The 27,027-nt window shown below is 36.2% G+C and overlaps 1 protein-coding gene across 2 annotated transcripts in view; it reads right to left on the bottom strand.

Moving 5' to 3' along the window:
- The window catches only part of GRID2 (glutamate ionotropic receptor delta type subunit 2), a 1,566,068-nt gene that overhangs the window by 347,641 nt on the left and 1,191,400 nt on the right, over positions 1-27,027 (bottom strand). The gene's annotated exons all lie outside the window — the stretch shown is intronic.

Here is a 27,027-nt window from a genome sequence, read left to right as displayed (position 1 = left end):
GCTGAGATTCCTCAATAACAAAACATTCAACAAACTATAAATTTATCATATCTAGTCTCAGGAATTTATTGTTTGTAAACCACGTAAATTACATCCAATACAATTTTAACAGATATAATCTACATAAAACTACCTGAAAAGATAAAATTCTAAGAACACATAATTTAGCTGAAACTAATAATCTCACATTTACTGGGAGTTATTCACTAACTAATTTGTGACTTTGATATAAACACACATTTCATTGCAAAAATAGCTTCTTTATGACTGATGAGAAATTCACTTACCTTTTCAATAAACTGTCTAATTTAGTAAATTCAGCAAATTGGTTTCTGCTTCCACCTCTTTTATCTTTTCCCATTTTTGTCTTCTTAAAGCTAACAAATAGGCCCCTTTCACTTTTGAGAACACCTGGTGTTAAGAAAGCTCAATTGATTTGAAACATACTGGGAGACTACAGAAAATTAGATAATCTATTCCTTAATTTCCTACACTTGTTCAGAAATCTTTCAGCAACAGTAATATTTACAGATAACCATTCATAGTGTATGTAGTCCATCCAGCCCTCTGGGCAGGCTAAAATCTCTCCTTGTATGTAAGCCAGAATACCCAAAGGGATTTTTTTTTTTTTTTTGAATCATTTTTCCTGAGACGCACAAAACAGCCTTCATAATGCTTTCATTTTGACTTTTATTCAAAGACACTATAAGTAGCTTATAAAATCACTGCACCTGTTATAGGAATATTGTCAACCATAACACACAGTTTTCTCCCTAAAAATTACCATAAATTTTGTAATTATTCAGGGTCAAAGAACTTTGTCTCAGTAGTGCCTTTTTCAAAATGATAAAAAACAATGCAATCAATTATTGAGGTACTTCTTTTCATTTTGGATATTCAGAAAATCAGTACTAAGTTTGATGTTCATCTATAACTACGTTGATATTGTGGTATTTGTAACATTTCTTTAATCTTAGTTATCTAAAGTACTTACAATTTCTAATTTTGAAAACATATTTTAGTTTCACTGTTTATGTTATCTTAGAGCAAAATGAACCAGTAAATGGACAGTTAGTAGAGTAAGGTTACTGCTAGTTGTCCTCCAGAGGAGTTCTCTTCTTCTCTAATTGTTTGTATTTTACCACTATGAAGAATAAAGAAAATCTGTAGTCCTACTTCAGGCACAGTGGCTTGCTTCATGGACATGTGACTAATCCCGGCCAATGTGATGTAAGCAGGGTGGTTTGTGCAACATTTCTTCTTGTTCTTTCTGCTACCTGAAAACTAGAAAGCGTACACAACGGCTGGTGTTCTGGTAACCGAGACTCCACACAGCACACAAAGGAGAGAAGTTTATGTCCCTGACACCTAAAATGTCCCACAACACTTGGAACTCGCCACAGCTCAAGATTTTAAAAAAGAAATGTCCCAGCACTTTGGGAGGCTGAGGTGGATACACCACGAAGGAGATCCAAACAATCCTGGCTAACATGGTGAAATCCCATCGCCCCTTTAAAAAAAAAAAAAAAAAAAAAAAAAAAAAATTTGCTAGGCCTGCTGGCAGGCACCTGTAGTCCCAGCTATTTGGGAGGCTGCAGCAAAAGTGAACCCAGGAGGCAGAGCTTGCAGTGAGCCGAGATCATGCCACTGGAGTGCGACAGTGAGACCATCGGAGAGGAAGGGGGAGGAAAAGAAGGGAAAGAAAGAAAATGCAGGGAGGGAGGGAAAAGCAGGGAAGCTGGCATCCAGGGAAAGGCAGGGAGGCAGGGGAGGGAAAGAAAGGCAGAAGGCAGGAAAAGGAAAGAGGGGAGGGGAAGAGGGGAGGGGGGAGGGGAAGAGAGGAGGGAGGAGGGGAAGGGAGGAGGGAGGGTGAAGGGGGAGTGGATGGGAGGGAAGGGGGAGCGGATGGGAGGGAAGGGGAAGGGGATGTGGGGGAAGGGGGAGGGGAAGGGGGAGGGGAAGGGAGGGGAAGGGAGGGCAGGGAGGGGAAGGGAGGGGAAGGGAGGGGAAGGGAGGGAAGGGAGGGAGGCGGGAAGGGAGGGGAAGGGAGGGACGGGAGGGGAAGGGAGGGAAGGGAGGGGAAGGGAGGGGAAGGGGGAAAAGAAGGGGGAAGGAGGAAGAGGGGGAAGAGGGGGGAAGAGGGGGGAAGAGTGGGCAAGTGTGGCGGAAGCGTGGGGGGAAGAGCGCGTGAAAGGGGGAGTGGCGGGAGTGGGAGGGGAGGGAAAGCAGGGAGGGAGGGAAAGCGGGGAGGGAGGGAAAGCGGGGTGGAGGGAAAGAAGGGAGGGAAAGAAGGGAGAGAAAGAACAGAAGAGTATTTCCAACTTTTTCATTCCCCATTGTAGTAATACTTGATGTTAATGAATACTGAACATTAGATCAGTAGATTAGAAGTTTTCAGAATGAATCAAATCTCTGCTAATGTGTCCAGAATTGGTGGGTTCTTGGTCTTACTGACTCCAAGAATTAAGCCACGGACCCCTGCAGTGAGTGTTACAGTTCTTAAAAATGACAGACCGGAATTCGTTCCCTCAGATGTAGCTGCAGTTTTTTCTTTCTGGCGGCTTCCCGGTCTTGCCTCCCTTGCAGACCTTCCCGATCAGTGTCAGAGCGCATACACGCAGGGCACCCAAATTGCAAATGAACAGGACTTCAGCGCCGTGAAACGTGACCCAACGAATTACCGGCACCTCCTTCAGGCAGCCTGCTTTTATTCCCTCATCTGGCCCCCACCTACATCCTGCTGATTGGTCCATTTTACATAAAGCTGATTGGTCCATTTTACAGAGCGCTCATTGGTCCATTTTGACAGAGTGCTGATTGGTCCATTTACAAACCCTGCGCTAGACACGGAGCGCTGATTGGTGCGTTTACCATCCCTTACCTAGACATAAAAGTTCTCCAAGTGCCCGCTAAGATTCAGGAGCCCAGCTGAGTTCACCCAGTGGACGCTGCACTGGGGCCTCGGATGGAGCTGCCTGCCAGTCCTGTGTGGTGCACCCACACTCATCAGTACCTGGGCAGTAGTTGGCACCAAGCTCTGCAAAGCAGGGGGCGGTGCTCGTTGGCAAGGCTCTGGCGGCGCGGGAGCCCTCCGCAGCATGGGTTCGGGCATGGCGGGTTACAGGTCCCCAGCCCTGCCCCACGGGGAGGCAGCTGAGGCCCGGTGAGAACTCAAGCACAGCACTGTAGGGCCAGCACTGATGGGGACCCGGCGTACCCACCGCAGCTGCTGGCCCAGGTGCTAAGCCCCTCACTGCCCTGGGCTGCTGGAACTTGTGCTGGCCTGTGAGCGTGGCACACAGCACAGGCTCCCACCGGCGCCTATTGCGCCTATTCCTCCACACCTCTCCGCAAGGAGAGAGAAGCGAATCCAGCATCAGTCAGCCGAGAGAGGGGCTCCCACCGTGCTGTGGCAGGCTGAAGGGCTTCTCAAGCGCTGCCAGAGTGGATGCAGAGGCCGAGGAGGCGCTGAGAGTGAGGGCTGGTAGCACATTGTCACCTCTTAATAATACTGACTTGTGTAAATGACATACTACAAGTGAAAAGTGAAGAAGTAATACTTTAATATTATTGGTAAAATGCAACATATTTTGATATTTCAAATATTCATATATTTAACGTGCATAATCAAACTTAGACAATTGGCAGAATTTGCTACATCTCATTTGGTGGTTTGGACAACATATAGAGCTGGCTAATGACTATGCCTTGCACAAATACACTAAAGTTGGTCCTGAGGTGATTAGAATCAGAATGGATTAAGGGAATTCCAAAGCAAAGACCAAATTCACAGACCATGTAAATAAGATCATAAAGTTCTATAATTAAAAGACTTTAATGCTTGTATTGTGATATATGATGGCAACAGAAAACAAGTACTGATTTCCTTATGTGGAACTCATTCATTTCTATATTTTGAACATCAATCAGCAAACTAATTGTAAGAGGATTCATGGAAGATATTATTTGGCTCTTCTATCAATAATTGGAAGTCATATGCATTATCAATTTTTCAGGACCTTCAAAACTGAAAAAATCAACTATGTTTATCAGTAATTTAATCACCAGGAAGTTGAATAACACTCTTTGATGTGATACTTAAATAATTATGAACTTAATGATTGCATAGGTAAATAATAGATGTGGCAAAAGTACTCTCCCAATGTATATGTTGCTAAAAACTATTATTAATTCTTTTACATTTTTAACTCATACTCTCTAGACCAATTATTTAGTATGCTAAATGGTTATATTTCCTTAATATGTTAAATTTCTTTCTTGAAATGACTTTAATTCTACCTTTTAAGTAAATCTCCAGGCACACAATTCCCTTGCACAAGTCTGTGGTCAAAATCTGTTCCTAGCAATGTCACCTGTAATTGGTTAAAGATACAGAATAGAAATGGCTATACTAAGGGGACTTTCAAAATGAATTATTGATGAGCATACCTTTTAAATTTTATACTCTAAATAAACTTTTATTGCATCCTATCATTCATCATCTAGATCAATGTTTTTAAAGCTTTATTTTTAAGCTGTATTACAGATTTGGACCATTACTCATAAATTCTAGCTCAGACTAGTACTCTATGAGTACAACCAGCCAATATACTGGACAGGTAAACATAGCAAAAGAAATTTGGTTGAAGCTGTGGGAACTATAATAGAAAAGATACTTGTTCCTTCTCTGTGGTAATACTTAGCTTATTTTGATCACTTTTATCTATGTACCTGTCTCTAAAATTTATTCACTCATTGACTTATCCATGTAACATTCACTGAGTAGCTAGCTACTGCATCAAGGTACTACACTCAATATAGTGAGAGATATGGTATTAAGTCATGGATATTACTCTCAAAATAATTATACCCTATTAGTGGGGCATGTACTCAATCACTGTGCTCAGAAAAATATAAAGAAAGAAAAAAACAACACACACCAGAACTGGTACTGACAGGACAACAAAGAAATAGGGTGGAGACAGATAAATAAATAAATAAATAAATAAATGAATAAATAAATGAAAATCATGATTTTGGGGGTTACCAGCTATGCACTTTTTTAATAGATGAGAAAATTTAGGAAGAAACTCAACTCAAAGTCACACAATATGTTACAGAAGAAGGAGGCATCATAATCTGCCTTATTTGAAGCTTACCTCCTTGAAGCTCAAATTTTTTCCACCTATCGATTAAAATCCAGGACTGCGTAGTTTAATCTCAAATTGTAACACAATTTATGGTGGTACACTGGTAGAGGCTCCAGATTCCTGACAGAGAAAACCACAACCCTCTCTAGAAAAAGGTAACATTACTTTAGGTATAACATGATTCCATCAAATAACTTTTTGAATATGATCTTCAAAACAAAAATCAAAGAAACGTGGTGAAAAGAAATATTAGATTGGTGTAAAAGTAATTGCAGTGTTTGCCATTAAAAGTAATGAAAGAAACCTCAGTTACTTTGCACCAACATAATTCTTCAAAAATAGAACCTGCAGAAAAAACGAGGAACAGAAATTGATCTCTCAAGAATTTAGATATTAGAATTTTCAGATACATATTAGAAATATTACATTAATTGTATTTGAAGAAATGAAGGGCAATTTTTTTTTTATTTGTCAGGAGACTGGAAAGTACAAAAAGTGTTGTTATACAGTTGAAAAAGAACTAAATAAATTTGAGAATTAGAAAAGACAATTACCAAAGTTTCTGAGTCATTAACATATTAGAAACAGAAACAGGTGAAGAAAGAATTCTTCATGACTGAGTCATTAACATATTAGAAACAGATGAAGAAAGAATTCACGAATTGCATTAGGTCAGAATTAATATCCAGGGTGAAGGAAGAATAAACAAGAGGATAGAAAATCCCAAAGCGAGAATAAATAGAGGAGGAACAGAAAGTGAAGTGGTCTGATAATCCCAAGTACTGTCAGGCATATAAAGAAATAGAAGTGCTCGTATTTCTAGAAGTCGAACTAGAAATAGGAGTGAATAGCATTCACTCCTGCTGGATGTATAAATTTACAACCATTTTGAAAAAGATTTTGACTTGCCTAGTAGCGTATAGAGCTACTTATATACAAGTTAATATTACCTGGTTGTAAGTATTACATCGATATTTATCTAGTATAAAGATATGCATGGCTATGTCCTAGAAATTCCATTCCTTGGGTATGAATACAAAAGAATACTGGGCACCAAACTATATGTCCAAGAATGTTCGTAGCAGCCCTGTCTGTAATAGCTCAAATCTGGAAACAATCTAAAAATCCAAATGCCCATCAACATGGAAAAGATAAATATATTGTGGTTCATTGATGCTGTGGAATACCAAACAGCTTAAAATTGAAGTTAACGGAAGCTGTACCCTAATATGAATGAATGTTTAAGAGAATAAGTTGGTAGAAAAAAGCAATAGCAAAAGAAAGCTGAGTTTGATTCCATTTACATAACATTCAAAAATGGGTAAATTGACTGTATTATTTAAGAATTCGCACGTAGCTGGAGACAATCTAAAGAAAATAGAGGAAGTGATTACCTCTGGGTGGTTAGCCTCTGGGATGCTGCGAAGGATCTGATCAGAAAGATGCACCGAAGAGGTGGTTTCTTTGGTAATGACAATGGTCTGCTTTTCACTCTGGGTAGTGGTTTTTGGGTGTTACTTTACTATTTATTAATTAATGTTTCATGCTTTTTTCTGTGTACATGTTATATTGCAATATCAAATAAGGATAAAAATACGTTAACTGCGAACAGATAATGGAGGGCAACGAAGCCATATTAAAGTGTCTGCTATTTATTTGACAGGGAATTGAAGCTTTTGTGGAAGGGAAATAGGATAATAAGAAAGTAATTTTAAGAGTAGAGTGTAGAATGGATTATTCCAGGAGAGAGGATTAGGAGTCCTTTGCAACAGCCCAGATGACAGGAGATTATGGCTTGTACCTATTTAACATATATTTTCAAAGTGCAAGTAGATGGCTTTGAGTCTTCCTTTGTAGAGTCAGAAGGGAAAATAATAAATGATAAAATCCTGCCATTAAAATTCATTTTCCAGTAATTAGTTTCAAAGAGTATTAATAGGACTTGAGTCTAAATTGGTGAAAACCTGTCTGCCTATTAAATGAAAACAAATTGCAGATTATGATTTGCTGATCATTTGCATGACAGATTCTCTAAGCACAAGCCTCAGCAACTGAACAAATGAAGCTTTCAGAGAATGTCTGTGGTTTATCAATCTAAGTGCATTAGCATGAGGATCCACAGACCTGCTTGTAGAAAAGGATGTTTCAGTGGCTGATAATTTTCGTATTAGCAAGGATTTATTCACATCACTTGTTGGGTTATTAGATAATAACTTCATGATTCTGAATCTGTATTCAGTCACTTAAAAAATCTCATGATAATTGCTTAGTTGATTTACAACACTGTTTGCAACTTGCAGATTTTGGAGTTAATTCCTATATTTTAATAACTATGTGATATTGTTTGCTAGTGATGGCGTTGGAAAAAAAAAGCATCTGACATTTTTGATAGGTACAAGCTATAAGCTCTACTGCCAAGGCTTTACTGAGAGTTGTTTAGAGGTTTTAATATGCACGACTACAGAATGCTAGGAAGGCCAAAACTAAGAATTAGTCACTGGAAATTCTTTATAATTCTGCTCACATATGTAGCTCAAAGACGTTAAAGAAAGAAGAGAATATTTCTTAATGGCTTAAAATATTTTTTCCCTAAAACATACTCCTGGCTGAAGCAAACAATAGTTTTCTTTATGCACGGTGTGAGCTTATATTTTGCTCAAGGATGACACATTCCATTTTGATGTATGTGGAATTAATGGCCACCATTCTTCTTGGAAAAAACTCATTATTTTTTATAGAGCATATGTAAGTATTGGAAATGCTTACAAGTTAGGGCCAATGATATGGAATATGTTATAAGGAGATATCAAGACACCAGAATAGAAAAACAAAATAAGGAACAGCACGAGAGGAAGAAACAATCTAGGTGTTGTAAAGAAAACTAATATCTGAATTTTACGGAGAGAAGGAAAGCATATCATTGGGATATGCAATGAAAACATTTTTAATAAGAGGGATTGCAGGAAGATTTTATGAAGGAGCAAATGTTTAGAAATAATACATTAAACTAAGTTTTTAATATTTCCTTAAATGTTTTTACCAGACAAAATTCAATTATAAATGATAAAAGTAAATAAAAATACTTAGTCATCCTAACTTCTTAAATCCTTATATATTCTATATTATTTTATATATCATTTCTATTTCTATTCTGTAAGCAATCATTTAAATACAAATATTTTAAATTGAGCATAAAGTTAAAGCTATTATTATGCAAGATGATTGATTTTTAAAATAAAATATTTGATTTTAGACATTTGCTTTCAACTAATGAAATAGTCACATCTTAGTGACTTAGAGGCTAAGTGGAGAGTAGACAAAACAATTGCTTTTTGTACGAAAGAATTTGAAAGTTGCTGTTAACTGGGAATACAAGGTCACCAAACACATTAGGCAATTACAATAATCCTGAGTACCCTAGTTCTCATTTGTCGGCTTTCCCTGGCATTCATTTGAAAATACATTTTGGAGACTAAGATTTTATGAACCACATGATCACCCTATAGGAACTGAAAAATACCAAGCTCTCAGACTGCTCTTTGAGTATGAGTGCTGGATAATGTTTTTTGTTGTTTGTTTGGTCCAAGTTTTCATTATATTAGTAAATTTGACACTTAAGTGAATCTTACATGTGTCTAATCACACGCATGAGTAAATTATATTCTATAAATATTTGTTGAAAGGTTTCTAGGTACAGAGTACTTTGCAAGTGTAGTTATCTTAAAGAAAGCTATCAAGAAATACATTCGAGATATAACATATTGCAGCTGTAAGGAGTGACTGGCTGTACCAAATGAGAGAAGTCTGCAACTATTTAATGGAAGAATTTGGCAACATTTGACTTCAGAATGGTGACGATATTTACAAACACTGGCGTTGATGAATCATATTTCTGTTAAAACATAAAAAATAGTAATGATAATAAATGTCAACTGAAGCTTATGATACGACATTATCTGGATATAGAGGCATTTAATAAATGAAAACTAAAGCCAGTTAAACATTGGAATGTAGCAGAAAGCCACACGAATATTAAAAATAAAAAACTTATAAAACTTAAAAATGTTTTAGGATTAGTGGCATTTCTATCCAAACTAATATTACTTAAAGGGAAATAGCAGAAATTCAGATATTTATTCAGTCATTCAAAAGAGTGTTAATACCAGGCACACACTAACAATACAGCAGTGCACAAAATGAACAACAAACAAACATTTCTATTCTTCTAGACCTACATTCTATTGGGATGTAGGTCTACATTCTATTGGGAGTGACAGACAACAAACAAATAAATATATACATATATTTATTTATATATGTGTATTATTTATATATACATATATAAATATATATATTATGTCAGATGGTGATAGGTGCTGTGAAGATAAACAATGAGAACAAGGCATATGTGAGAAATGATTGTACTTTCAATTAGAAAGCACCTCCGTAGAAAGAACATTCAGATGGAAGAAAGAGTAAGTACAAATACACCAGTTGAGAGTCTCTGACTTGTTTAAGAGACAGAAGAGACACTAGTGTGGCTGGGACCAAGAAAGCTAGAGCTAGATATTTAGGAAATATCTGAGAAGCAATGTGTTTGCATGGGGTAGAGCTTCACTAGAGTCTTTAGGCCACTATGATGATGTCAGCTGTTACTTTGACTGAGATAGGAAGCCAGATGGGCTCCGAGCAGAGGAGAGACATGATCAGATATATTTTCACAGTTTACTAGACAGTTGACAGTTACTATTGACAATAGACTGGAAGAGGCAAGGAAAGAAGCTGGGAGATCAGTTAGGAGTCTTTTACAATAAATCAGAAGTGACTTGGCAGTAAAATGGATTTAATAAGATGTAATTGGATTCTAGGTAATTTTTGAAGGTAGAGCTGATGAAATGTGTTGACACATTGGATGTGGGGTTATAAGAACTTAGGAAAAGTGACACAACACCATCTCATACTTCCTAGAGATGCTCAGTGGAGGCATCAGTCTTTGGAAGAGTGTTAACTTCTGGGACTGTCCTTGACTTTTTCATTTGGAGTATGTGTCATAATAATTCTATCAGATGAACTAAAGCTTTCAATCAATAGACTAAAGTCCTCAAGGTGAATGTTCAATATGGAACCAAAGACAGTATTCTGTAAAAACCTGCAGCACTGAATACAAAATTAATACACATTCAAATTTAATGGAGGAAAACATTAAAATGTATACTTTCTTTTTTATCCCTGCATAATTGTGACTTAGAATTATTTAGAAGAGAAATAGTATTCATGAGAAGAAAAAACAATCATTAAAGTCACAATCTTTAAAGCTTAAATTTTAAAAGGACAAAGTTTAACAGCAACCATTGACGGTGAATTATTTATTGTTTTGCTCTCTTAACATACCTTTGGGGAATACAAATTAAAATAACAAGAACTATTTAATTTATTGCTTATCTGACTGGCAAGGATAAAAATAAATGTCAATGTTTATCAGCAAGCATGTGAGAAAGTAGACTTTCTTATGCACTACTTATGTGAATTAAAATTAGTGAAAGTTTTCCAGAAAACAAATTCACAATAAAAAAGTGAAAGCCTCAACGCCCCATCCAAAAGTGGGCAAAGGATATGAACAGACACTTCTAAAAAGAAAACATATATGTGACCAATAAATATATGAAAAGAAGCTCCACATCACTGATCATTAGAGAAATGTGAATCAAAACCACAATGAGATATTATCTCACAGCAGTCAGAATGGTGATTATTAAAAAGCTGGGAAACAACAGATGCTGGCAAGGCTGTGGAGAAATAGGAGCACTTTTACACTGTTGATGGGAGTGTAAATTAGTTCAACTATTGTGGAAGACAGTGTGGCAATTCCTCAAGGATCTAGAACCAGAAATACCATCTGACCCAGCAATCCCATTACTGGGTATTTACCCAAAGGATTATAAATCATTCTACTATAAAGACATATATACATGGATGCTTACTGCAGCACTATTTACAATAGCAAAGACTTGTAACCAACCCAAATGCCCATCAATGATAGACTGGATAAAGAAAATGTGACAAATATACACCGTGGAATACTGTGCAGCCATAACAAAGAATGAGAACATGTCCTTTGCAAGGGCATGGATGAAGCTGGAAGCCATCATTCTCAGCAAACTAACACAGGAACAGACAACCAAACACTGCATGTTCTCACTCATAAGTAGGAGTTGAGCAATGAGAACACATGGACACAAGGAGGGGAACATCACACACTGGGGCCTGTTGCGGGGTGGGCAAGGGGAGGGAGAGCATTAAGACAAATAACTAATGCATGTGGCGCTTAAAGCCTAGATGACGGGTTGACAGGTGCAGTAAACCACAATGGCACATGCATACCTATGTAACAAATCTGCACATTCTACACATGTATCCTGGAACTTAAAGTAAAATCAAAAAAAAGAAAAGTGACTGTAAATTTTCATATTATCTCATCTAATAATTGTACATCTAAGTAATTAATCATAAATGAGCATAAAAATATGCACAAGTATATATTTTTAAAATGTTCATTGCAAGTTATCTAGGAAGAAGTTGAAAACAACCTAAATGCCCTACAATCAGGGATGGATTTTGTTTTGTTTTAAGATATGTGGTCTTGTTATGTTGCCCAGGTTGTAGCACAGTGGCATAATCTTGGCTCATTGCATCCTCAACCTCCTGGGCTCAAGCAATCCTGCTTGAAACACTTGAGTAGCTGGAAATACAGGCACACACCACTATGCCTGGCTATTTTTTTTTTCTTTTTTTTTTGAGATGTGTCTTACTATGTTGCCTAGGCTTGTCTCAAAGTCTTGGCCTCAAGTGATCCCAAAATGCGGGAGTTATAGGCATGAGCCACAGAACCCAGCCTGGGAGTTTTGTTTTTAAGTCTATCTGTATGACACAGCACAGCACGTTGCTCTGTCAACTTCAGTGTCTCAATGCCCTGTTACATAGTTATCTACACAGAGTTGGACCATAGGTCATTTTTTAAAAAACCAAGAATAGCATTTTGAAGTTCGGGGTTGGTTTATTTTTTTCCTTTCTTTTTTTTTTAATAGATTCAAAAATCTCTCTGTAAAGACATTAATTTGCATTTCAACATAGTTCAGGGAATGAGAAATAAAACTGTCAAGTTGCAGTTAGAAGGCTGGGAATTATATACAACCCTAGATAAATTAACAGACATTTGAGGCAGCTGTAGAAATTATTCACTAAGTGGCTGAAAAAATTATTGATCACATCTGTTAAAAATATATATTCACAGCCAGTCGTGGTGGCTCATGCCTGTAATCCCAGCACTTTGGGAGCCCGAGGCGGGCAGATCATGAGGTCAGGAGTTCAAGAGCAGCCTGGACAACATAGTGAAACCCGTCTCTACTAAAAATACAAAAATAGTCAGGCATGGTGGCATGTACCTGTAGTCCCAGCTACTCTGGAGGCTGAGGCGGGAGAATCGCTTCAACCCGGGAGGTGGAGTTTGCAGTGAGCCAAGACCATGGCATTGTACTTCAGCCTAGGTGACAGAGTGACAGAGTGAGATTCCATCTCAAAAAAAAAAAAAAAAAAAATTGATTCAGTGAAAAAATACTCATTTGCATAATGCTAAATGGGAAGAAAATATACAAAGCTATCCACAGTGTGTACATGTTTAAAATTGAAAAAATAATAACAGCAAATATTCATATGGAACTTAGTATGTGCTGGGTACTTCAAAATTTTTTGTGTGTGTTCATGCTGAATAGTTTTATGAGTTTGGGACCTCAAGCACCTCAAATTTTATAGATAAGGGAACTTAGTTAAGTTTAGCTACTGGTAGACACTAAAATATTAGCAAGTAACTTTTTGATGGAAGAATTATTTATGATTTTGCTGTTAATTTTTGTTTTCCATATTTTCTGTTTTTTGTCATTAAATATAGAATACTTTTTTCAATAGCACTTGTGGATAATGTGGAAGCAGGAGAGAGAGGCTAGGGTTGGAAATAAAAATTTGTTTATAACTTTCAAGAAAGTAAATGAAGTCATTCAATAAAGTATAGTGAAGCCCAGGGATGAAACTCTGGAAGAAGAGAATCCAATGAAGGAGGTAGAAGGAATAGAGAGGCCGGGCACGGTGGCTCACGCCTGTTATCCCAGCACTTTGGGAGGCCAAGGTGGGCCGACCACCTGAGGTCAGGAGTTGAAGATCAGCCTGACTAACATGGTAAAACTCTGTCTCTACTAAAAGTACAAAATTAGCCGGGCATGGTGGTGCATGCCTGTAATCCCAGCTACTCGGGAGGCTGAGGCAGGAGAATCACTTGAACCCAGGAGATGGAGGTTGCAGTGAGCCAAGATCACACCATTGCTCTCCAGTTGGGGCAACAAGAGTAAAACTCTGTCTCAAATAAACAAACAAACAAAGGAATAGAGAGGTCAGAATCAGAAGATGTTGGAAGATGCAAGAGAGGACAGGGCTTCTAGGAGTAAATTGCCAGTGGATTCCAATGGAGGTGAGAGGTTCAGGAAGGTAAGGCCTGAAAGCATGCATTTCATTTGTCATGTAGAAGATCATGAAGATATTTTGAAAAGCAATTTGTTTGAAGAAGTGAAAATAGAAGCCAAATATCAGTGATTTGAGGATAAAAATAAATGACAAAGTGAAGACAATTGAAGAGTCTGAGACACTTACATGCAAAAAGAATTGGTAAAATAAAGGAGATTCAGAGCCAAAGATTGTTTTTTACCTTGAACATATTTTCAGGTTAGAGGAAAAAGCAAATAAAAATAACAAAAAGCTTACTTTATGCCTGTTATCATCCTTATCACTTTACATTCATTACCTCATTTAGTTTTTCTTTTTCTTTTTTTTTTTTTTGGTATTATTATTGTCATTTGCAAAGGAGAGAACTGAAACTTGAGGGTAGAGTAGATAAATAATGTGAAAGTATATAATATAGTTCACATAACTTGACTTAGGAATACTGTGAAATTTTCTAAATAAATATTGATTTGATTATGGAAGTCAATCTACCTGTTTTTTATATCTTTGAATTTGCAAATGACTCTGTCAATCTCTCTCTCAACTTCTAGAGACAAGTAATAAATCTGTTTTCAGAAGTAAACTATGTAATACATCTTTGAAATATTTACTCATTGTTTAGTCTAAAAACAATGCAGTTTCCAGCTTCCAAGAGGAAAAAAATTTGAGATTACAAAGCTAGTAAGAGGGACTGAAATTTGAATCCAATGCCATCTGGTGCTGAAGTTCATATTCTGGACCATTAATTGAGACTGCCTCCATCAGTATATGGGTACGCTTGTGTGTATAGAGCATGGTTGATAAAGAACTTGGGCTACTCTTAGTCTTTGACATGGTCGTGTCAAAATCTCTCTCTCAATGTGTGTGTGTGTGTGTGTGTTTCTTTCTCTCTCTCTCTCTCTTTCTACTATACCTAAAAAATGTTTTATATCTATAATAAATCTAATTATACTTTCTCTTTTTTTCCTAGCCACACTTCAACTTTCATCAGCCTATTGAAGGAATCACAGTTTTAGCATAAAGATTAAAGTGAAAATGTTTGAAATCTGATCTGACTTTCCCTTACCTAACTAAAGCTGACACGACCCCAAATACAGCTGCTATTAACTCTCCTCCAAGAGCTTTCTGCTCATTCCAGGAAGGAGATCAACTACACATTGACACCCTAGCCACACTTCCCTTCCCCTTTTTAAGTTGCTATACTAATCTTTACCTCTGGGTATTCAGGAAACTACTCATTATTGAGTGACTTCACATGCATGTGTAGATTAACCTTTTCTTTTCGCCTATTAATCTGTCTATTATCAGTTAATTCACAGGCCCTTAAATGTAGGAACCTAAGTGAGTAGAGGAAATGTTTTCCTCCCAATGGTATTAAGTCATTTTCCCAAGCGAAGAGTCTCCTCCCTAAAAGATGTAGAGAGAACAAGGTATGTAATTATTTTGCTACCCCTACTCTGTACTCTTTGTAGACACTACCCTGACTATTTCAGTCACTGACCTGGCTGATCTAAGGTTTTAAGAATAAGGTGACAGGTTTTCTATTTCTAGTGAGATGAATGCTTTCTGAGGGATGTACCCTTTTCTTTTGATTTTATTACGAAGCGCAGTAGGAAACTTGAAAGAAAAGATCTCCTGCATAGAGGGCAGAGACATAAGAGTAGAAAGCAGAAAGGTGCTCATATGGAAAAGCAAGAAACAAATCTGCAGGGATTTACAAAAGAATGTGAAGACATCTGAACTTAAAGCTACAAAGGCTTTAAGTTTCTGTGTTTCACAATAAGCATATAAAGGAATATTACTACATATTATTAAGATTAATAAGGCACATAAAAATGACCTCTGTGCCAGCTCTTATCAGAAGGACTGTGGATCCAGACTGTATTACTGAATTAATTATTAGCACATATGTAAAGAAATTAAAGGGAGATTCCTGTATTTTACTGGAAAACATAAAGATGCATATTTCTATTGCTATATTTTATTGCATAATAAATTGAAAAGCTTGACCTAAAATCAGCCCTTACACTTACCCTGCCTATAAGATTCTGCTTTCCTGCCTAGATGAAACAAATGTCACTTGCGAGTGATTAAAAAAAACAAAAAAAGAGCATTGCTCCTATTTATTATTGTGTTTCTCAGCTTATGTTCCAGGAGTGTCACCAAATGTAATATCACATGTATCAAAATGCATCTTAATTCCTGAGACTGATGACCAAAGATCATTCTTAAAATTACGCAAGTATTCATAAAACAAAGGAGGGATAATTTTCAAACCCTTTGTTTTTGATGAGTGATCTTTTAAAAAATTGTCCTTCACTTTTAAAAAAGTGAAAGACCTTACTTTCAAATGCTAATCAGCTGCTTCTTTATTCCCCAATAGACTTCAGACTACTGGGCCTCAATACTGCATTTTCTTGAGTGCTTTACTGACCATGGTCTTGGAGATTACATTTGGTTCAGAACACCATAGTAGCTTGTTATTTTTAATTGAATTGCAAAGTACATTACTCTACATAAGAATCACTGGGAAAATCTTTAGTCTGAATATTTTGTTTTCCCAATTCAAAAATCATACCACTAGCAATGGTTAAAAATAAAAATGAAGAAGAAGAAGGAGAAGGAGGAGGAAAAGGAGGATGAAGAAGAGGAGGAGGAGGAGCAGGAAGAAGAGGAGGAGGAAGAGGAGGAGGAGGAGGAAGAGATCTTCCAAACATGAAAAAAAAAATTCTGAAAAATTGTAAAGTTCATTTGCTCATGCTAACTTCCATCACCTAGAGAACCTGAAATTTCTTGCTGAACAATTTTAAACATTCAAAGATCACAAATTCAGTTTCAAGCATTATGGACTTTTTTGTTTTTAGCCAGGTTAATATAATACTTGGAAGTTTACCTGGAAATGCTGTAAAAATAACACCTTAAAACCAAAACCTCTGTATTTCAACTGATCAATAAAAATCCCAAGGAGTATATTACCAAAAAGTACACAATTACCTTCCTTCTCTTGATCAACTTTTCCATTTCTGGGACCTCCATACAGTATGATGGGTCTCCCCTTGATTATCTTCCCACCTCCCAGAAGGAGCTGAATGTTAATAGTATGTTCACTATACCAGAAGCTGACAGATGAGTAAACAAGAACCAAATTTGGATGCTTTTTGGAGCTATCTCTTCTCATTTCAGACTCCCCTAGAGTACCATGTAATGCAGTGGATAGTGATTTGATCAGTGCTTCTCTATTGGTCAAAATCTCTTACTGTGCCTTTGAAAGAAGCCAAGTTCCAGTTAGGGACTTACTTTTCTCTTTGGTAAGGCTATCATCGAAGACTGTAGCATTTTGGGACCGACTGGAAAAGCATATGTGATTTGTCAAAATTTATTTTCTTTTGTGAACTGAAATCCAATCATGACATTGCAACTTTAAGGTTGCTTTTCTCTACTCAGCAGGAAGATTTCCAAAATGTAAACAAGAAAAACTTTCTGTGAGGTTTTTTCATCTGTTTACCCAATGCTAATTTATGTCAGCTATGAAACAACAAGAACATCAACATGCTCTTGGTGCTCAAAAGGGGAAGATGAGCGTGCATCTTCGTAATAAAAAGCTGGACATTTTGGGAGGTCAGGGAAACATGTAAAACATTGAAATAGCAAGGTGTGTGGGAGTATCCTACTCTACATAGATATTTAGATATTCACCTAAATTTCTATCCATTACTACACAACTCAAAGATAAATACACATTTTCCACATTTTCTTTTGAATTCTTGATACAGCACGATCTCCCCAAATGAAACCTTTCTCAAAAGTCTCTACATCATGTGTGAGCTCTGGTGATTGTTCTGATTCCTGTCATTCTTTGCCCACGCTTGTAGAATTTCTCTCTAGCATTGATGGTCTAGTACTCAGGCAAGATTCACATTTCTGCAAATAGTTTCCTGCACAGCTTCCTCTCATTTACAACATATCTCAAAAATGAGATAATATGTGCCAACCATATCACCTTTCTCACCCTCTGATCTCTACTTTGTAAACTAAGTGAGGCTGACAAGTTCTGTTTTGGATCCATATCTTCATGTCTCCAGTATGAAAATTGCCAGCAGCCAGGAAGCTGGGATAATTGTTGGGATCATTTAGTTGCTTCCAACCTTTTAGGTATCAAAGCCTATTTCTACCAATTGAACAATGTCTGAAAAGGTTTTTCCATACTTGGCTCAGTTTTATAGCTCTTTGTGGCAGGAAATTAGGCCAGTCCTTGTTAGAACCATCATGGCTGGGAGTAAATTAGATAAGGATTCAATGCTTATTTTTAGCATATTTGTAACTTGAAGAAGTTATTTAATAACTCTATCCTAGCCATATCAACAAAATGCAAAAAATTAATAATCTTAAAGGTTCAGTAAAGACTAGAGAAAATACTAACAATGAGATTTATTAGTAAGCTAGCTGGTAATGCTATCTGTAAGCTTTAACAGTTACTAATGTGTTCCTTTGTAACTCTGAAATGTAAAATCTATTTCAGTAGCATCTCTCAAGTTTTTATATTTATATGTCTGTTTATTTCTGAGGAATTTTGTGTAGAACTGGTTTTGTCTTGTTGTGACTATGTTGAAACTCCTGCATTATCAAAAGATGACTTAAAGCTTCAAGGACACCTTAACATTATGTTTTCATTCAGATGGAGTGGTACACTGCATTTCTGAAAGTATATAACATAGTTCACATAACTTCAGTTAGAATATTGTGAAGTGTTCTAACCAAATATTGGTTTGATTATGGAAGTCAATCTACCTACTGTTTTTATATCTTTGAATTTGCAAATGACTCTGTCAATCTCTCTCTAAACTTCTAGAGACAAGTAGTGAATCTGTCTCTAGAAATAAATTAGATAACACATCTCTGAAATATTTACTCATTGTTTAGTCTAAGAATTCAGGTTCCAGCTTCCAAGAGGAGAAAAGTAGGGTCACGCATGGCTACCGCATATGCAATAGTGATACTCACACACCTCTATGTGACAGCTATCATTTCAAGAATTGGTGTGATGCAAAAGAACAAGAAATTGTCAAGCCATTGTCATGCATTAATTCTTATGATGATTTTATTCAGTCAGCACTGAAGTGAACACATATGCTAGGGTTGCTCTAAATTACATCGTTTGCATAGGCCATTTTTCTTTAAGTGTCTGTTTGTAAAAATCATATTTTCCCACATTCACATGAGTACAATCAAAAGAGACAAAACCAAATATGTATACAACACAGAGCTATGTCTACTGATTACACTGTTTCAATAATAAAAATGAGTACTATTTTACCTAAACTTTACACTGGATCAGAGTTGTAACAATGTTATTTTTAACTTGATGAATATTATTTACATCATACAATGTTACCTTCATAGTCACAGAGAAATTTCTTACTGAATTATCTTTAAAGGAACTCTTAAAAAAGAAAATACATTACACATAGGCTGCTGGAATTTTCTGTATTTCAATTTTACATACTTCAGATAATATTTGAATTTACTTTCAGGATACTTTAAATTCTTGATAGAATAACATACCTACATACTTTCGCATATACTCTTTCTAATGCTGGACATCTCTTCCCTCTTATCTGTGCTTTGATAATCCCTGCTCATCTTTCAAGATGAATTTAAGTATCATCTTTTAAGCCTTGCTCACTGCCTTACCCATAAGTTAGATACTTCTTTCACGCTCTCCCTTAACAGTCTGTGCATAAGAAGAATGGACACATATCACACTTTTTATTTGCCAAGTTCTGTTAGAAGGTTTTTGTTCTTTCCATGTACTAGTTATTTGAATTTTTATATTTATGAGCTTTATGAGGTAGGTAATTTATATTATCTCCATTGTACAGATGAAGAAACAGAATCATAGAGTTTAAATACCTGGCCTGCATTCAGAGGTAGGAGAGGTGGGGATTTAAACATAGGCAGTCTAGGGAACCAGACTCTTTCTTTCTTAAAGAGTAGCTCTATTCAAATATAATTCATATAATATACAATTCACCCATCCAAAGTGCACAATCCAATAGCTTTAGTATATTCACAAATATGTGCAATCATCATTGCAGTCAGTTTTATAACTTTGTTATCAGCTCCCACTCAAAAATGCCACTCTTGTTAGCTGTCATATCCCAATCTCCAAATCTTTCCCAGACCTGGGCAATCACTCATTACTTTCTGCCCCCATAAGTTCTTACAGACTTGTCTATTCTGAACATTTCATAGAAATGAATTCATATTATACATGATCCTCTGTGGCTTCTTTCCCTTAGCATGCATTCAAGGTTCATCCATGTTGTACACTGTTATCAATGTGTAGTTTCATTCTATTGCCAAATAATATTGCATTTTATGGTATACTACATTTTATATATCCATGCACCAGTTGATTCTGGTTTTGGCTGCAATCAACCATGCTGCTATGAACATTTGAGTACAAGTTTTCATATGGACATATCTTTTCATTTCTCTTGTGATTATATATACAGTGGAATTGGTACATCACGTAGTGACTCTACTTTTAACCATTTGAGGAACTGCTGGACTGTTTTCTGAAGCAGTTGTACCATTTTACATTCCTACCAGCAATGTATCAGCATTCTGATCTTTCCACATCCTTGCCAACATTTGTTATTATCTGTTGTTTTCAATATAGCCATCCTGGTGGGCTTGCAGTCATAGCTCATTGTGGTTTTGATTTGCATTTCCTTGATGGAAAACTATGCTGAGCATCTCTTCATTTGCTTACTGACTGTTTATATAAATATATCTTCATTGCAGAACTGTTCAGGTCTTCACTCATTTTAATTTTGCTTATATTTCTTCTTCATATTGAGTTATAATATTTTTGTATATGCTAAATATCATTTATGAGATATATGATTTGCAATTTTTCCAGAGAATGTAAACTTTTTTGTTAGTGTTGATTTTGGTTATTTCTTTTTTCATTTTTAACATCTCTGCTTATTTTGTTGGGGAGTGGGTCCATGGAACTCCTCATTTGCCACCCCAGAAGTGAAACTGCTCCAGGAACTGTATTCTTAACCACAATGCTATCCTGTGTACTTCCATTGTAGGATTATTGCCTGGCACTTATCATACTTTATTGTGACTTTAAGTTTATTTTAGATATCATCCCCTGGAAATTTCCTGAGCCAGAGTTGTCATTCTTGCCTGGAGCCCTGAACCAAACTTTATTATTTATTAACTCCTCCAAAGGAGCCCTCTCAAGACATTGCTGTGGGAGCCACCAGAGCTTGCTCTCAGCTCCCTTCCCAGCTCCTTGCTGTGAGGGCTTGCACAGTGGAGTCTCTTGTCAAGTTTACTTACCCAACCCCTAACCTTGCCTCCAGGTTCAAGAGGCTCAAACGCTGAGACCTCAGAAAAGCTTGAACTTTGAGGTAGCGATGAAAATTCTGAAAGTCTCTAAGTAGCAACCACTTGGACAATATCCTTAGCAAAAAAATTAAGGACAATAACATTTCAGAACTATCACTGGAGGCATTTGTTTAGTTATATATTAAAATATAGAGTCTATTTAAAGCTAGCCTGGAATCAAACACAATTTGTATGAGACAATATAATTAATATATAAACTTTTAGATATTTTTGAAAATCATAATTCAGGGTGCTTTTGTTTTTCGTGCTGGGTTTTTTTATGTGCATTTTTCCTCTAGGAAGTACCAGCTTCACTGGCAGAAGAGTTCCTCTGGTCCTCGTTAGCAGGTTTTCAAATTGAGGTAACAGTGACTGGGCCTAAAACTCATTATTCTGCAGTTTATATTTGTTTGTCTGCCTTAGAATCCTCCAGACAATCTCCCACAAAAATCTGAAGCTTGATGACAATGAATAATTAGACTTTTATAATCACTCGTGCTTTTTTTTTCTTTACTGACTTTACACATCATAGTTTTACTGCAGAGATAATGTATGTAGAAGCACTGTTCATTTTGCTACCTGCTTTCACATAGTTTCATACAGTTAATATAGTAGTAACCCTTTGTGATTGGTTTTATTATTCCTCTTTTACAGATAGAAAAATTGAAGTTCAGAAAAGCTTCTTGGTTTCCATTAATTCAAAGATCAATTAAGCAGAAAAACTGGTACAATACTAAAAGTCATACCTTTCGACCGCAGTGTATGCTTCTTGCAGTGTATGCCAAAGCTTCTAAGTATAGGTGTGTTAAATAGAGGAGACTAGGTGAAATAAAGGCAACAAAATTGTTTGAAGTACTTTGAATGAAAAATAAATTACATATTATTTATTCCTTTGTTAAAAGGTATATTAAGAGGAAATTAAGTACATTGCTTCACTTCACACTGATGTATATAAATAACTAAATCTAATCTTCATTTTTTTGTTTTTTTGTATTTGTACAAATGAAGACTCTGGTGCCTATATATCAGTCACAATGTCCCTCGGGGCGGGGCGGGAGGGGGGAAGCAATTCCAAAAGGTGAGACTAATATGGATATTTTTTAGGAGAAAGAAATTACTCAAAATGATAACTCAGTAGGCAGCTGTCTGCTGAAGCCAGGAAAACAATCCTTCCTTTGGTGAGTTGCTTAGAAAAACCTACTATTCCCTCAATACATATTTTGGATATTGCTTTGTGGTAATGGTTTAAGATAAGCTATCTCTGTGTATTTCCTATCTCTGTGTATATACTTCTATGATTAAGGCAACAGTTTTAATTTAGAAAGTAATTTTTTTCATTGCTATTACTGTCCTGTGTTTTCTAACTGGTATATTTCCTACTGTCTTTTCTTTTGGAGTTTTTCTTTAAAATAGTTATTCTCTTTGTGTGGCTTCTTGCCCAGTGATTTTGAATTTCCAGGAATATCCATTAACTTAATTTGTAAAAATACCATACATTATTTAATCTAAAATGTTTCCTATTGTAAGATGTGCAACTATTTTACACATCACTAATAAAGACAAACATGATGCTAATTATAATTGCAAATAGAAGTTGAAGGATGCATCCTAATTTTAGAGATATTAAAATATGAAAAGCTATGTTTTTTTAATTTATAAAATACAGAAAAATCGCTATCATAGTCTTTACCATAGACTTCCAGTCATACATTTATATATGAATTCAATTTATATATTGAATTATTTTAATGGTAATTCTAGGCAAATGAATGCTGTATTGTGTATTTAATGGAGAAAAACTGCACTGCAGTTTTTCAAGACTATTTTGAGAGCTTTAGAAGATATCTCGCAAGAATCAAACTCCCTGGATGGGTACGGTGGTTTGTACCTGTAATCCTGACACTTTGGGTGGATTACTTGAGGCCAGGAGTTCAAGACCAGCTTGGGCAACATAGCAAGCCCCTGTCTCTGCAAAAAATAAATTAGCCAGGCATGGTGGCATGCACCTGTAGTCCCAGCTACTCAGGAGGCTGAGGTGGGAGGATTTATTGAACCCAGGAGTTTGAAGCTTCAGTGAGCCATGATCATGCCACTGTACGCCAGCCTGGGTGATGGAGTGAGACCCTGTCTCAATAAAAACAAACAACAAAAATCTCTCTAAAGTCAGGATCTTTGACTACTTGTGTGAATTCATGAGTGAATGTATGTTCATTAGGGATGTCACATGTCTGTTTTAAGGCCAATCAAAGCAGGTAAATAAGAATTACTAATCAGTGAGCTCCTCCCAAATTCCAATTTATGGTTCTCAGATATCTTATACTTGTTGCAGCATAGCTTCTCATGCCTTTCTTTTCATTTATAACCAATTCCTTTCCATTTTATTATCATAAATATTATGATTATACTTATAACTCAGTGATGTTTCCAATAGTGTTTTTGTGAATTACCATGAAAACAATTGAATGACTTAATTGGTCATTTATCGGTCTCTACATTGTACAACTCAGGAAGTTAAAAGGGGGAAAATCTTCATAATTGCTTTGTAGTAATACACTGGGGCCACTTGGTAAGAAGTAAAGATCAGTGGACAAATTATGGAAACAAAGAGATTAGAAGAGACACCAAGCAGTAGAGCCTGCTTTTATTCTCACTCTTTTTTTTCCCTCCATTTCTAAGACATATTTCGGTGGCTTTGGTGATGGTTGAATAGAAAGAAATCTATATATGAAGCAATTTAGGATAATTCTCCTAAGTTATCAATCCAACATATGGAATCCTCACATCTCAATAATTATACCAAATTTCATTTATACTTAACATGAGTCCATTCTGATTCAGAAGGCAGAATATCAGAGTGGCTGAGGATATGGCTTGTGGAACCACGATCTCTGAACTTGAAATTTATGTCTGGATTTTGCTAGCTTATGGAGATAAAAATTTAGTTAACTCTTATGTACCCTATTTTCACCCTTATAATGTAATTAGTACCTCTCATATTAAATTTTATAAGAATTAAATAAGTTAATATATATGACTTTCTTATAATAGGTCCTACCAAATGGTAGATGGTGCTGGTTTTTCCCTGTTTTTCTTCTGGATTCACTGGGAGCTTCACTGCCTTGCTCTGTGTCCTGAAAGACTAACTTTCATTTTCTTCCTTACTTAGGCTCCCATGACCTGTGACTTCTGGTTGGATTTGCAGTTGGAGACCATGAAAAGAGATAGACAAGAGGAGTGAGATCAGGGTATCCCTTCTTCCCAGTTCCTCATAGCCTGATTTTGGTATTGGCAGTGATTCTCTTTCCTTTTCTGTACTGTAGCTCACTGTTACTGTGAATGGGGGTCTCTCTCCCATGGCTCTATCTCTTGCTTTGTCTGATAATACTGCTTACTCCCCATGCCTTATCAGTCTTCATGCAAGCCAAGGCTTTCTGTGCATCTAGGTCCTGGTGATTCAGCACTCCTTGTTGATTCCTTTAACACTATTTACATCTTCATCAATAATACCTCTATTTCATTAATACCTTCAATGAACCATTTGAGAGCACCACTTATTTGCCCGTGGGATCACAATCAGTAGAGTGCCAAATTGTGTAGTTTAAAATAAATATGAGGTTATTTCCTTCAAGTCAATAAAGCATCAACAGTCATAAGAATGGGAATTTCAAAACTTTGGTAAGGAAAATCAATTTTATTAACCTGGTGTAACTGATGATATAAAATTTCTTAAGAAAAGAGGGAGTGGGTAGAGCTGAGACTAGATTTCAGTTTCAATAGAAGAAAGGAGGAAATACCTTCTTCCAGGGTCTGTACACAATGGTCCTTTCCCTTTTCTCTTCTGGAAAGTGTTGGACGTACATACTTGGAATATAAGAGGGTGAAAGGTTGTGTTTAGGTGACAACATCTAGTTGAGTATAGATCAAATCCTAGTTTCAGGGTTTAGTGAGGTAAAGCATGAAGACTTGGGAGTTGCTGGGTGGGCTGAGGGGAGAGTGGTTCTCAGTGTTGAGTAGAAGAAGCTTACAAGGCTGTATAACTAAGAGCTAGACCTGAAAAGGCACTTGTAGAAAATAAATAAGAAGGCAATGACTGGTTTCCATTCTCACAGTAGTTACAGAAAGACACAGGAAGCATGCAAAATTCTTAAATCCAATGATTTTATACTGTAGTAATATAGTAAGTGTAACAACCTGTGACTCAACTGGCACCCAACTGATAAGTCCACCATAGAAGACTTAAAAACACACACACACACACACACACACACACTGCTTCCATATCTCCAGTCACAAAACCATATTCAATATCTGTGCAGGGCTAAGTTTGCAGGAAATAGAGACTAAGAGTCATGAAGGTGAACCTGGGGTATGCAGGCATTAACATTTTGTGAGGTGCTACTACTTCACGAACAAAAGAGTAATTGTTTTATTCAGCCTGGAAATGAATCTAACATAATTGTGCCTACAAGACTTCCCAATAAAACTCAGACTTAAGCATTTTCAACTCTCAAGTCAAACAAAATTCTATAGACACCTCAATTCTCATACTTATCACAGTAGGACTGAAGACAGTATAATGTATCATTAAGAGGGAAGGGGTTAAGGTCTAGAATCTGACTTCCTGAATTTGAATCCTAACTCTGCTACTTCCTATCTGTAAAGCCACAAGGCTCAGGTAATACTTACCAGAGCACTTATCACACATAGAACCACTCCATGCATGTTATTATTCAATTTCTTGTTGGTTCATATATTTATGAACATTTTACAGATAATAAGTAGCAGAGTTAGGATTCAAATTCAGGAAGTCTGATTCTAGACCTTAACCCCTTCCCTCTTAGTGATACATTATATATATTTCAACTTCTATATGTCTCTGTTTCCTCTTGAGGTCAGAACATTACCTATTTCCTTCTTAAGGTCAGAATATTACCTATTTCTTGGGAATATTGTGACGATAACATAAGACAATACGTGCAAAAGACATAGTAGAGTAGCTTGCACATAGTTAGTACAGTTAGCACTCCATATCCACAGGTTCTGCATCCGCAGACTCAACTCCATAGATTCAACAAACAGAGGTTCAAAAATATTAGAAAAAAACAATAAAAATAACAAAAAGAAAAATAATATACAATTTAGTAGAGCCACTACTTACATAGCAGTGCACTGTATTAGGTATTAAGAATAATCTAAAATGCTTTGAAGCATATGAGAGGAGGTACGTAGGTTATACGCAAATACTGTATCATTTTATATCAGAACTTGAGCATTTGCAGATTTTAGTATGGGGGCTTCCTGGAACCAATGCCTCACAGACACCAAGGGTCAAACGTATTTAATAAATCTGAACTGTTTTTCTCTATGCGCATCAACCTAACAAGATTCTATGAAAACTTTGAGGACAAGGGCTATATATTATTTATCTTATATCCATTACAGAGTCTATCATATAGTAAGTATGAAATAAATATTTGCTTAAAACTGATTGAGGTTAATTGGACTTAAATATTTGTTTTCTTTTCTGAAAGAAAAACAAAGCACATATACTGTCTTTCATTGCAATCATCACTGGAGTTTTCATGTTAATCACTGGAGGAAAGACTATTAATAGTCTGCTGTACTTTAAATGTCTGTCTTTTTTTAATATTAGTGCATCAATGTAAATACATATCTACACCCTTAGGTACATACAGAAGCAAATTCACATTTAAGTTGTGAAATACTTATAATTATTTACCAAAAGCAATTAAGCCCTTTTAAAATAATAACTAGGAATAATTTATGGGCCACAAAAAAGAAGAACAGGTTCCTGACTTGAATGTCCTTTCACAGAAAATATTCACAAATCCACTTTTTTGACAATAAAATTACATTGTATATATTTAATTTGTAATAAACAATGTATAAAGGGTAGCAATTGGTG

This window comes from Rhinopithecus roxellana, chromosome 2, assembly GCF_007565055.1.
Source record: "Rhinopithecus roxellana isolate Shanxi Qingling chromosome 2, ASM756505v1, whole genome shotgun sequence".
Classification (NCBI taxonomy): domain Eukaryota; kingdom Metazoa; phylum Chordata; class Mammalia; order Primates; family Cercopithecidae; genus Rhinopithecus; species Rhinopithecus roxellana.
Note: the sequence above shows the minus strand (reverse complement) of the source record. Positions and strands in the feature narration are given on the sequence as shown.